We start from the raw sequence: 15,125 nt of genomic DNA on the forward strand, positions 1-15,125 counted from the left end.
TTCATTTTTTTTTTTTAAACTTGGGCTCTTCATTTCAGTTATCTAAACGTCATCAGTGAATGTGTAAGTAAGTAGAAATAAACTGTAGAGCGATTTTACTCAACAAAGACCTGCTTAAAAGTTAAGACCCGTATCAACAAAACCAAATATGATGCTCTTGTCCTTCCAAATGGATCTCACTTATAAATATATATATATGGTTTTTCTCACAACTCTCAAACTTTCAAGACAAAATTTGTAACATAAAGTCTCAAGAAAATGAAAGATAACACATGATGATTTATTACATGCCCTCAGGCTACAATGTGTGTGTGTTATATATTATACAAGGTCCTTAGCTTAAATAAAATATTTAAATTGGACATAGTATCTGAACTTCTCATATCGCCTTATCAACTCACCACAAAATACATAAATATATTTTCAAACAGAATCCTATTTCATTTTTTTAATGTGGGAGTTTTAAAGCTAAGAGTGCCAAGAGACAAAGTTAAATATTCATTCAAACCATACTTTCCCGCACAGTTCCCCTCAACCCCAAAGCACAGCCAGAGGGCCTATTTTGTGGTTTTTCACAGTGCTAAGAGCTTAAAGGATTTCAGTAATTTCAAGAAAACATGTCTCTGACCTCACTGCTGTACAGTGCTGAATTGCCAGCCTACATATTAATTTAGTGCATTAAGTTTACACAAAAGTAATGCACAGAACCTAGAACTTAAAAGTTTTTATCGGCCTATGTAAAATCTCAAGCAATGTTGAATAAGCAAAGAGGTTTTCAAGCACTTAATTAAATTGACTGTCAAGAGCTCTTTACGTTATAAGGTTGTCATTGTATCTTTCTCACTTAAAGTAAGTCTTCTAGCAGTACGATCCAATGTGTTTGAAGCCCACTTCACCCTCTCCAGCAAGTGAAGGTTATAAAGAAAATGAAGGATCTATTTTATTGCTAAACCTCATGTGCAAACATTGCATTTAGAAAATACATGGATATTATAAAATACATATACTTTGTAACCAAAGGGTACTTGCTTGAACCTTCCCTGAACTGAAACATAAAAACACATTTTAAATAGTAGCAGTTTAGCAATACATAATCGTGTGTGGGTCTTCATCAATCCCCAACAGTTATAGCTGTTACCATCAGCTAGGTCCGGACCATCAGATAGGTCTGGACAGTGGGTGAAAGGGGCATCAGGCTTTCAGTAGTATTTATCCTCTACAAGAAAAATATGAGTTAGAAAAATTGTCCTCTGGTACAGTGCTCACCCAGGAACTGGTCCGGGTGGTTTATTTTATAGAGTCCTTCTCCATTCTTTTAGGAGGATTAGGCAGGTGTTCCCCATGAGATATAATACCACAATTCAGAGAAAGAAAGTCAAACTTTAACATGCCTATCTATTCTTGGGGATCCTCAGAGATAATTTTAAACACATCTCAACTTAATAGCTAATCATTCCAATGCAGCCAAAGATGAAAGTGAGAAAAATAACCCCCACTTTAATCAACTCAGTATTAAAACTGGCGAGATTTCAAAGTCACTTGCTTTATTTATAGGGCCTGCAGTACATAAACATGAAAATTAATGATAATTCCATCTTTTTATCCAAACCACGAATTCTCTGCAGATGCTTTCAGATAGGCCTTTATTAAATGAATCTTTTCTTTATTTGTCTGTCTGTCTGTTTATTTACTTGTTTATGGTTTTCAAGACAGGGTTTCTCTGTGTAGCCTTGGCTGTCCTGGATTCACTTTGTAACCAGGCTGGCCTTGAACCCACAGAGATCCACCTGCCTTTGCCTCTCCAAGTCCTAGGATTACAGGCATGCATTACCACACCCAGCAGATGGAGCTTTTTTTAAAAAAAAAGTCTTGATAGAAAATACATTCAGGAAGAAAACTATTCTTCAATGTCAAGACTGACACCATGTTAGTCACACCATGCAACGAGAAAAATGGAACTTTCTGCAGTGCGTCCTTTGGTGCCATCATAACATTCACCTTTGTTGAGGAGATTTTTTCTGTGTTATAAATGTTGTCTGCTTATCTTTGCAGTTATATATTAGAGCCAGAGAGAGGAAGCATGGTCACTGGGAACCAGAACTTGAGGATCCAGGAAGTAGTTGGACGATGTTCAGAAAAGAGAAACTGGAAAGTAAATGAAAGACCAGTAATCTTTGTTTTAAATGTATATGCGTTGTTAGAAGTAGTTATATAAAATACAGAAATACACTAAAAAAAAAGAGTAATATTTAATGTCACCAAAAGTCAAAGTTGGGAGCACTCAGGAAACTAGCGTTAATGCCGTCAGCACTAGAGGATTTGTGCAATCCATCTGAATCCCAAAGCAAACTCTGGTGACTGACTCCCTGTCTGTCTGTGCTTCCTCTCTCCATATTGTGACTTTGCCTTTTAGCTTTCTGGACGAGTTTTGCCTTCTAGCCAGCCAAAAGGGGAATGAAACAAGGAAATCATGGATACTACGCCAAATTTGTACATATGACTTTCCTCTGAGTCCCCCCTCTGCCTGGAATCCAGTCATGTGGCCGCACCTACCTGTAAGGGGGCCTGGGAAATGTTATCTAGCTTTGTGTTTTAAATAAATAAGAATGTTCATCTTGTTAAATATAATAACTTAAGATCTATATTAAGAATACGGATCCTACTGCTCCCCTACTCATGCCCAAACAGTATGTATAGTCTTACTTCTAGATAGATATGATCCAATAAATTTTATCTAAAAATAAAGCATTTATCATATAAGTCATAATACTAGGTTGACAGAAAAGAACAAAAAAATAAATTTCCATGGGAGAAGCTGATAGGACAATACAATAGAGGAACACAGCGGACATGGAAGAGAATTGCTTTGTGATCTGAACCAGTATAATGCTACCCCAAGAGGGAGCTCTCCTAGTTTCCCAGCTCACTTTTCTCCTCTTCTGGGAAATCTTATATAGTAATGAAACTGTCTCTGCTTCTGTCTCTGTCTCTGTCTCTCTCTGTCTCTGTCTCTCTCTGTCTCTGTCTCTGTCTCTCTCTGTCTCTGTCTCTGTCTCTCTCTCTGTCTCTCTGTCTCTGTCTCTGTCTGTCTGTCTGTCTGTCTGTCTGTCTGTCTGTCTCTCTCTCTCTCTCTCTCTCTCTCTCTCTCTCTCTCTTTCTCTCTGCCTTTTGTTTTGTGAGACAAAAGCTCACTATATAAGCCTTGGTGGCATGAAACTTACCATATAGACCAAAAGGTCTCCCAAACATTAATTTCCAGCCTCTGACCCCAAAGTGCTGAAATTACATCACACCTGACTTCAATATCTTTCCAGTATTTTCACTCATGGCCACTTCTATTTCGTAACAAAGAATATCAATACAGATGTTTTCAGGGACAGTTGCGAAACAATTTCTTATTTATTGGAGCTGAAAGGTTGACACTCAATGGATGAAAATCAAGCAGGAAATTCACTCAAATATCTCGCTGAATTGAAGTACTATTTAAAGTCATAGGCTAATGTCAAAGTAAGAACACCAACTAATATAAGGTAGCATCCTGACGAAGCAGTGCTATCTTGGAGGATTCAACACAGTGCATGATTCAGAGGTCTCAGAGTAACCCTGTGTGTTCTCCCTTACAATCCCAGGGGAAGCAGCCCCTCTTCTCCCTCCCTGGAGACTTTCTGACTTACTCAAACATCTTCTACTGCCTTTGTGTGCCACTTCTGCCATCCAGTGACATCTTTAGATCTCCAACTATTCACACATCCCACCACACCCAATAGCTAAATACAAAATCAGACCTGGTAGAAAACCAGTTTGCAGATGAAAAGAAAGAGTCACAACGTTTTCTCATTTTATGTCAATGACATAGGGAGAAACTAAGGCTGAAATAGAATAGGATAATTTTAGGTCAGGCTGAAATTTATCGACACATATGGGTATAAGCATATAATTATATGTAAATATAAACCTATATATTTGCATATGTTATGTAAACTATAAAAATAAAAAGTGTGATGGCTAGAGTGTATGAGAATATTTATAATTGTTTCACAAACTGGTTAACTGAGAAGTGGGCTCACTGCTCACCCATGCTGAATGAAGTCGTAATGACATGAACAATATATCGACAGTGGACGTTTGGGGGTTATTTTTTCATACATGTCAGGTCATTCAGGGGCCTACCACAAGTTTGAGGAGGCCATTTGTTAAGGAAGTGAGTTTGCCTCTCTGATGATGTAACTGGGTGCACTCTGGATACGAGGGAGGGGTGGGCGGGGGGGGTGGAACAGCTACAATAGAAACAGGTCTTGTGATTTCAGAGGTGGGTCCGAAGGTCAAAGGTCAATTGCTGGCACCTAACTTCGTAAAATAAAAATGGACATGGTGTCTGTAGATGATATGGAGGACAGTAAATAATCCATAATCTGCAGCTCCAGGGCCTGGGCTAGCAGGTTATAGAGTGGTGCTCCCTAACGTACATGAACAACTTACAGTACATACAAGAGAAAAACTCCAGTTCGGGGGCCAGCATGGGACTCAAGCTTTCATCATAACCTCTGTCCTGACTCCAAGACCCAATCACTTTCAAGGACTTAAAGAAATTTCAGCAAACTTGAAGCCAAGATCCTTTAAAAAGTGGCTGTTTATTTTGTACAGGAGACATGCCGTGAGTCATGAGGATAATTACACTCATGAATGTAACTGCCCAGTAGTTGCTCAGCTCTGAGGCAACTAGAACTATTTGAGATATAAAAGACCTCTCTTATCAGAGGGAAGCTCATTGGGCCCTGTTATAAAACTGCTCCATTTCAATTTTTTGTTCAAGTTATGCATATATGTTCACCAGGGAATATTTGTACCTAGATTTGGTTTTGTATTGTTTTTATTTATTTATTTTTGTTTTTTTTATATACACATTTATATTATTACACATATATACAATAAACTACATACAGCAAGAAGAACCATGAAACAATCAGGAATTATATAAATGTTACACTCATAGTGTTTTGGCTATTTGTATTTGGCAACCACGAAGAAAGCATCTTTCCTATCTTGGTGAGTCTAAAATTCTGAATGTAAATCCATGTCTATCATATTTCACCTTTATCGACTTAAAACATCTATCTAAACCTAAAGACATCTTAACCCCTAAACAACTAAGCTTAATTGTAAAACTAAACTATCTGGTCTTCAACCCCATCAGAGACTTGAGAAGGAATAAAATTAATTACCAGAGTTAACAGGAAGTGCAGGTTTGCAGCTTCAAAAGTGAAAAAAAAAAAAAGTGACAGAGACAGTGTGCTGCCTGAACAGTCACCCAAAACTGTCTATATAACATGGGAGCATCTTCATCAGCCTTCTGGCCCAATATATCTGACAGACATATTTGTGAGGCAGGAACCATTGAGGACTTGATTACCCTGTCTTGGCTATACCTAGATTTTTGTTTGCTAATTTTCTTGTGGTGTCTTTATACGGCTTTATTATAAAGTGCTGTTATTGTCATGAAATTGGAAATATTCTCTTTTCAATTAAGAATATTAGAATGATTTTTTCCTTCCTTGAATGTTAAGTAGCATTTAACAGTATAGTCCTGAACTTTTCTTGTTGGGAGATTCTTATAATTGATTTAATATTTTACATACATGTAGCACATTTTGCATTGCACTTACATGTATGGGTGTATGTGCACGCTACGTGGCTAAGCTCTGTAACCAGTTTGCTCAGGAAACCCTTTTGTCTCTGTCTTTGGAGGCTGGAATTACAAATTAGCCAACAGTCCCGTCCAGCATTGACATGGTTTCTGCATCAAAGTACTGTGCTCCGTAGCGCTTTCACCACCACGCCAGTTCTGTGGTACCGTTTCCACTGTCTTTCCTTTGGTTTTTGGCCTCTATTTATTTGGGTCTTGGGGGCTCTTTTTCTTAATCTATGAAGCTAAAGGTGATTTCACATTTGTGTTAGCACCTATTAATCAGACAAGTGATGATTTTATTCATGTTTTTTCCATGCATGTACATCACGCATTTCCATCACATTTACCCCTTCTCTTACCCTCCCTTACACTGTTCCTCCCACTGCTCCCCTTCCACACTGTGTTTCATTCACTGTGTTTTCAGCTCCAGAATTTCTGGCTTTTTTTTAAACTATAATTACAATTTCCATGTTTCTTATCTTGCACGTCAACAATTTCTGGACTTCGTTAAACAATTGCTCTATATTTTCTTCAAGTTTGCTAAGTTTCCTTATGGTCATTATTTTGAGTTCTTTATCAGGCAGTTCATATATATCATTGAAATGAATGATAAGGAAATTACTGCATTGCTTTGACAAAGTTGAGTCTTCTTGATTTTTCATGTTTTCTTTTCTTGTCAGTACACTTGAAGAGGTGAGGACTTAGTTCATTTTGCAAACTACATTTGTCTTGGAAAGCCATTTATTGTCACCCTATGCAGAAATTCTTAGACAGGCAAATAATGTGGCCTTAGGATAGACTTCCTGAGTACATGGGTCAGAAGATGGCAATCCCGATACATAGGCCCACGAGATTAGTTTTAAAGCCTAGATTCAGTGGTCTATTGTATCTATGGAAATGGGACTCATTCTAATTATATTTCTGATGCTGTGATGAAACACTCTGGCCAAAAGCAACTTAGAAAGGGAAAGGATTCAACTGACTTACACTTCTAGGTCATCATCCACCATTGAGGTAGGTCAGTTTAGAACTCAAACAGGAACTTAAAGCAGAATCCGTTGAGAAACTGGCCTGACAAACTGTGTGGTACCTTTCTTCTACATTCCAGAACTACCTTCCCAGGGCGTGGTGCTTCCCAGAGTGGGCTGTGTCCATCTATATCAGCTAACATTCAAGCCAAGGTCTTACAGACATTTCCATAGGCCAGTATGATCTGGGCAATTCTTCAACCGATAGTCCCATCTCAGATTTCTCCAGGGTGTGCAATTTGACATATAAACATATACCTTTTCAATTCTTTGTCTCCAGGGTCTCACATTAAAACAATATAAATTATAGTATAACTTTGAAAGTCTTTAGTCATCAGAGAAATACAAATCAAAACGACTCTGAGATTCCATCTTACACCCATTAAAACAGCTAAAATCGAAAATTCAAGTGACACCACATGCTGGCGAGGATGTGGAGAAAGAGGAACACTCCTTCATTGCTGGTAGAAATGCAGACTTGTACAACTTGGAAATCTATCTGGCGCTTTCTCAGAAAACTGGGAATAGGGTTTCCTCAAGACCCAGCTATTCCATTCCTTGGAATATACCCAGAAAATGCTCTAGCACACAACAAGGACATATGCTCAACCATGTTCATAGCAGCCTTATTCATAAGATCCAGAACCTGGAAACAGCCTAAATGTCCCTCAGTTGAAGAATGGATAAAGAAACTGGTACATTTACACCATGGAATACTACTCATCTATAAAAAACAAGGAAATCCTGAAATTTGTGGACAAATTGATGGGACTAAAAAGGATCATAATGAGTGAGCTAACCCAGAAACAGAAAGACTCACATAGTATATACTCATTTATAATTGGGCACTAGGCCAAAAGGCACGTCCCACAAAAGTCTTCACTTACCAGGAGATTGAGATAGATGTGAGGACATCCTACTGAGACTCCAGGTAAGAGATATATAGGAGATGGGCAAATAGAAGGATCCAGAGGGTCCTAGAAACCTACAAGAAGAACATCGTGATGGGTAGATCAGGGCCCAGGGTGATGTGCTCGGTTCCATCCTAGGCACCACCTCAGCTCAGCGGCAGCTCCCCTGCGGTGACACAGTGCGGGCGGAGCACTTGTTCCACCACTGGCGCTAACTCAGAGCAGCCGCAGTTCTCCTGCTGTGGCGCAGGCTTGGTGACGTGCTCAGTTCCTTCCTAGGCACCACCTCAGCTCAGCGGCAGCTCCCCTGCGGTGACACAGTGCGGGCGGAGCACTTGTTCCACCACTGGCGCTAACTCAGAGCAGCCGCAGTTCTCCTGCTGTGGCGCAGGCTTGGTGACGTGCTCAGTTCCATCCTAGGCACCACCTCAGCTCAGCGGCAGCTCCCCTGCGGTGACACAGTGCGGGCGGAGCACTTGTTCCACCACTGGCGCTAACTCAGAGCAGCCGCAGTTCTCCTGCTGTGGCACAGGCTGGACAGAGCTCTCAGTTCCACCAGCTCTAAGACTCTGGTTGGACACAGTGTGCAGTTTGAATCCAGAATTCCTGGCTGAGATTGGTGGTCAGCTCGGGCCCTGAGTCAATAACTGACCACAGCACGCACTTTGGGCCAAAAGGCCCTAGTGGAGCTTGGTGCGTAGTCCCAGCCCAAAAATTCTGGCTGGACCCTGTGTGCATTTTGGGCCCAAAATCCCTAGCTGAGCTTGGCAGACCGTTCAGGCCCTGAGAATCTAGCTGAGTTCTGCCCGTGGTTCGGTCCCAGTGCTCCTGGCTGGACTTGGCAGGGAACACAGAAGGCTGTGGATACCTTGGCCTGACCCAACGCTCATTCAGAGACCCAGAACAATTACAGGATCCACAGCAGAGGGGGACTGAGGATCACTGGCTGTGAGAGACCAGAACAACAGGGCTAACCTCCTAACATCCACACCAGTGAAGCTTTGAGCTCGCAGCCTGGGGAAATTGTAAGAAAACAAGTGAATCTATCTTCAGACACCCTCCATTCAACTCTGGAAGCTACCCAACAAAAACAAAGGCGGCAAGATGTCTAAAGGACAACGAAAAAGCATACGCAAAAAAACCCAAAACAACATGGCGTCTCCAGTTTCCAGCTATCCCAAAGAAAACCACCCAGAGAACTCAAATACAACGGAAATACAAGAAAATGACCTCAAATCCTTAGTAATGAGGATGATAATGGAGGAAACAAATAAAATTCGTAATCAAATGCAGGAAGACGCAGACAAATAGGTGAGAGAAATAAAAGAAGCACATAGAGTGGAACTGGAAAAATTGCAGGAAAATGCAAACAACCAGATGAAAGAAATAAGTAAAACGGTTCAAGCTCTGAAGACCTATAAAGAGGCAATGGAAGAAACTCAGGAATATACAAAAAATCAGATGAAAGAAATCAAAAAATCAGTTCAAGATCTGAAAATGAAAATGGATTCAATGATAAACACACAGACAGAAGAAAAACGAGAACGTGAGACCTCAGAGAAGAAGGCGAGCAACACAGAGGTGAGCTTTTCTAACAGAATCCAAGAGATGGAAGAACGAATCTCAGGGCTAGAAGATACAATCACAGATATTGAATCAACCATTAAAGAAAATGCCAAATCTGGAAAACTCCTGACACAAAACATCCAAGAAATTAAGGACACCATGAAAAGAAGAAATTTGCGGATAATAGGCATTGAAGAAAGAGAAGACATCAGACTCCAGGGCCCAGAAACTATTCTCAACAAAATCATAGAAGAAAATTTCCCCAATCTAAAGAAAGAGATGCCTATAAACATACAAGAGGCCTACAGAACACCAAATAGAATTGACCAGAAAAGAAAAACTGCCCGCCACATAATAATCAAAACACAAAACATGCAGAACAAAGAAAAAATATTAAAAGCTGCAAGGGAAAAGGGCCAAATAACATTTAATGGTAAACCTATCAGAATTACACCTGACTTCTCAGCAGAGACCATAAAAGCCAGAAGGGCCTGGACAGAGATCCTGCAAACCCTAAGAGAACACAGATGCCAGGCCAGACTACTTTACCCAGCAAAATTATCAATAACCATTGATGGAGAAAACAAAATATTCCATGACAAAAACAAATTCAAACAGTACCTATCCACAAACCCAGCTTTACAGAAGGTACTAGAAGGAAAACTCCATCCCAAAGGGTCAAGCTACAACCAAAACTACCCAGGAAATAGATAACTATCCCATGGCAAAAACACAACTACACAAACACTCGACTGGAAACAACATCAAAATTAAGACTCTTAACAGTCATTGGTCATTAATATCTCTCAACATCAATGGCCTCAATTCTCCAATAAAAAGACACAGACTAACTGAATGGGTACATAAACAAGATCCAACATTCTTCTGCATTCAAGAAACACATCTCACCCATAATGAAAGGCATTACCTCAGGGTAAAAGGTTGGAAAAAAATATTCCAAGCAAATGGTCACAAGAAGCAAGCAGGTGTAGCCATTTTAGTATCGAACAAAATAGACTTTCAACCAAAATTAATCAAAAGGGATGAGGAAGGACACTTCATACTCATCAAAGGTAAAGTCAACCAAGATGACATCACAATTCTGAACATCTATGCTCCCAATACAAGGGCACCCACATATGTAAAAGATCTCCTAAAAAAACTTAAACCACACATCGATCCCCACACAATAATAGTGGGAGACTTCAACACCCCACTCTCATTGAAGGATAAGTCATTGAAACAGAAACTAAGCCGAGAAATAACATCATTAACCAATGCCATGGGTCAAATGGATCTAACAGATATCTATAGAACCTTTCACCCAAACAAGAAAGAATACACCTTCTTCTCTGCACCCCATGGAACCTTCTCCAAATTGATCACATCGTAGGTCACAAAGCAAGCCTCAACAGATACAAGAGGATTGAAATAATACCTTGTATCCTATCAGATCACCATGCTCTTAGGCTGCAATTCAACAACAACAGAAATAACAAAAAGCCTACACGTTTGTGGAAACTAAACAACTCTCTGCTAAATGACACCTGGGTCAGGGAAGAAATAAAGAAAGAAATCAAGGAGTTTCTGAAATTCAATGAAAATGAAGAAACAACATACCCAAATTTGTGGGATACATTGAAAGCAGTGCTAAGAGGAAAATTCATAGCACTAAGTGCCTTTAAAAAGAAATTGGAAACATCGCACATAAGCATCTTAACAACACAACTGGAAGCCCTAGAAAAAAAGAAACAGAAACACCCAAGAGGAGTAGACGCCTGGAAATAATCAAACTCAGGGCTGAAATTAACAAATTAGAAACTAAGAAAACAGTCCAAAGAATCAACAAAACCAAAAGCTGGTTCTTTGAGAAAATCAAGAAGATAGACCATTAGCCAAACTAACTAAAAGGCAGAGAGACAGTATTGTAATCAACAAAATCAGAAATGAAAAGGGAGACATAACAACAGACACTGAAGAAATTCAAAGAATCATAAGATCCTACTCTGAAGGCATATACGCCACAAAATTTGAAAAATCTAAGGGAAATGGACGAATTTCTTGACCAATTTTACTTGCCAAAGTTGAATGAAGAACAGATAAACAAGCTAAATAGTCCCATTTCCCCTACAGAAATAGAAGCAATCATCGATGGTCTCCCAACCAAAAAAAGCCCAGGGCCAGATGGTTTCAGTGCAGAATTCTACCAGACCTTTAAGGGCGAGCTAATACCGATACTCTTCAAGCTACTCCAAAAGATAGAAATGGATGGAAAATTACCAACTTCATTCTATGAGGCCATAGTCTCATTGATACCTAAACCTCACAAAGACTCAACAAGAAAGAGAATTTCAGACCAATTTCTCTTATGAACATAGATGCAAAAATACTAAATAAAATACTTGCAAAACGAATACAGGAGCACATCAAAGATATCATTCATCATGACCAAGTAGGCTTCATTCCAGGCATGCAGGGATGGTTTAATATACGGAAATCCATCAATGTAATCCATCATATAAACAAACTGAAAATAAAAAACCACATGATCATCTCCTTGGATGCAGAGAAAGCATTTGATAAAATTCAACACCCATTCATGTTTAAAGTTTTAGAGAGATCGGGGATACAAGGCACTTTCCTCAACATAATAAAGGCTATATACAGCAAGCCAATAGCCAAAATCAAAGTAAATGGTGAGATCCTCAAGGAAATTCCTCTCAAATCGGGAACAAGGCAAGGCTGCCCACTCTCTCCATATCTCTTCAATATAGTACTCGAAGTTCTAGCCAGAGCAATAAGACAACAAAAGGAGATCAAGGGTATCCAAATGGGAAAGGAGGAAGTCAAATTATCCTTCTTTGCAGATGATATGATAGTGTACATAAGTGACCCTCAAAACTCCACCAGAGAACTCCTAAAGCTGATAAACACCTTCAGTAAATTGGCGGGATACAAAATTAACTCAAAAAAGTCTGTAGCCTTCCTATACACAAATGACAAGCTTGCAGAGGAAGAAATTAGGAAAACCACACCCTTCACATTAGCCACAAGCAATATAAAATATCTAGGAGTTACCCTAACTAAGCAAGTGAAGGACTTGTATGAAAAAAATTTCAAAACTCTGAAGAAAGAGATTGAAGATGACCTGAGAAGATGGCGTGATCTTCCTTGCTCATGGATCGGGAGAATTAACATAATAAAAATGGCCATCCTACCAAAAGCAATCTACAGATTCAATGCAATCCCTATCAAAATAACTACACAATTTTTTAAAGACATTGAAAGTTCAATTCTGAACTTCATATGGAAAAACAAAAAACCCAGAATAGCTAAAACAATCTTGTACAATAAAAGATGCTCCGGAGGAATCTCCATACCTGATCTCAAACTGTACTATAAAGCAATAGTACTTAAAACAGCATGGTACTGGCACAGCAACAGGCTGGTTGATCAGCGGAATCGAATCGAAGACCCAGATATGAATCCACACACATATGGTCACTTGATTTTTGACAAAGAAGCCAAATCCATTCAATGGAAAAAGGATAGCATCTTCAACAAATGGTGCTGGTCTAACTGGAGGTCTATGTGTAAAAAAATGAAACTGGACCCATATTTGTCACCTTGCACAAAACTCAAATCCAAGTGGATTAAAGACCTCAACATAAAACAGAGACACTAAGCCACTTAGAGAAAAAGTGGGAAAGAGCCTGGAACATATTGGCACAGGAGACAACTTCCTGAACAGAACACCAACGGCCCAGGCCTTAATGTCAACCATTAATAAATGGGACCTCATGAGGCTGAGAAGCTTCTGTAAGGCAGGAGACACTGTCAAGAGAACAAAGCGACAGCCTACAGACTGGGAAAAAATCTTCACCAACCCTACATCTGACAAAGGTCTAATATCCAAAATATATAAAGAACTCAAGAAATTAAACACCACCAAACCGAATAACCCAATTGAGAAATGGGGCTTGGAACTAAACAGAGAATTCTCAACAGAGGAGTATCAAATGGCTGAGAAACACTTAAAGAAATGCTCAACCTCCTTAGTCATCAGGGAAATGCAAATCAAAACAACTCTGAGATTCCATCTTACACCCATCAGAATGGCTAAAATCAAAAATTCAAGCGACACCACATGCTGGCGAGGATGTGGGGAGAGAGGAACACTCCTTCATTGCTGGTGGGAATGCAAACTAGTACAGCCACTTTGGAAATCTATCTGGTGCTATCTCAGAAAAATGGGAATAGGGCTTCCTCAAGACCCAGCTATTCCACTCCTTGGAATATACCCAGAAGATGCTCCAGCACACAACAAGAAAATTTGCTCAACCATGTTCATAGCAGCCTTATTCATAATAGCCAGAACACGGAAACAGCCTAAGTGTCCCTCAGTAGAAGAGTGGATAAAGAAACTGTGGTACATATACACTATGGAATACTACTCAGCTATTAAAAACAAGGAATTCCCGAAATTTGTGGATAAATGGATTGAGCTAGAAATGATCATAATGAGTGAGTTAACCCAGAAGCAGAAAGAATCAAATGGTATATACTCACTTATATCTGCATACTAGCCCAAGGGGCATGTCCCACGAAAGCCTTCACTTACCAGGAAACTGGGACAGAGGGGAAGGCATCCTATTGGGACTCTAAATGAGAGACGCATGGGAGAACAGCAAATAAAAGGATACAGAGGGTCCTATAAATCTACAAGTAGAACAATATGATAGGCAGATTTGGGCCCAGGGGTCCCGCTCAAACTAAGGCACCAGCCAAGGACAATACAGGAGGTAAACTTTAAACCCCTTCCCAGATCTAGCCAATGGTCAGAATATTCTCCACAGTTGAGTGGAGAGTGTGATACGACTTTCTCACGTACTCTGGTGCCTCACATTTGACCATGTCCCCTGGAGGGGGAGACCTGGTGGCACTCAGAGGAAGGACAGCAAGTAGCCAAGAAGAGACTTGATACCCTATGAGAATATATAGGGGGACGTAATCCCCTCAGGAACAGTCATAGGGGAGGGAATAATGGGAAAATGGGGGGGGGGAGGAATGGGAGGATACAAGGGATGGGATAAACATTGAGATGTAACAAGAATAAATTAATAAAAAAAAAAAAAAGAAAGAAAAGAAAAGAAAATAGAAAAAAAAAAAAGAAAGAGGGAGGGAGGGGAAGATACAAGTGAGGGGATAACAACTGAGATGTAATTTGAATAAATTACTTAAATTTTTTTTAAAAAAAAAAAAAAAAAAAAAAAAAAAAAAAGAACAGAAGAACCAAGACATAAAAACAATCACACTTAAGTAAAGCCAAATCCAAATTCCAGCAGTGTAAATCCAGATTCTGTAGCTCAATGTTAGATACGCAGGATTCACGTAGAGTGTAATCTTCTGCCTCCAAAAGTCCTGGCCTTTTCCAGCTATGCCACCCACATTGCACATAATTTATCTCATAGATTTAGGCCAGCTCTATTTCATACTTCCTGCTGTCCATCCCATGCTCCTTTCATTTCCAAGGTTCTAAGGTCTTCACTGTACTGGATGAGCCTACAAACTGAATCTATATGGGTTCTGCAGGCATTGAGGTAGGCCTATAGCTTGAGTCCACGAAGCGGACTTGTGGTAAGTTGACCAAGTACTATGGACCACTAGGAAGAGCTTTGATCCAGAGTATGTAAGGACTACCCTGGTGCCTGGATCTCTGGATATGGTCTTAGTGCTTTGGTCCACAAAGTCTGATCAGGCAATGCCATCTACAAGGGTAGGATGGTCCCTAGGACCCAGGATCCCATGAAGCCTTATACCACAAGGACTGGTCTGAAGCCTAGCTAGGGCTTAGCTAAATGCTGGGGCTGGCATCAAACTTATTGCAACTGATCTGGTACCTGAAGACACTGGGAACAAACTGGAACTTGTGTT

The sequence above is a fragment of the Acomys russatus genome, chromosome 12, assembly GCF_903995435.1.
Source record: "Acomys russatus chromosome 12, mAcoRus1.1, whole genome shotgun sequence".
In the NCBI taxonomy this organism is placed as follows: Eukaryota; Metazoa; Chordata; class Mammalia; order Rodentia; family Muridae; genus Acomys; species Acomys russatus.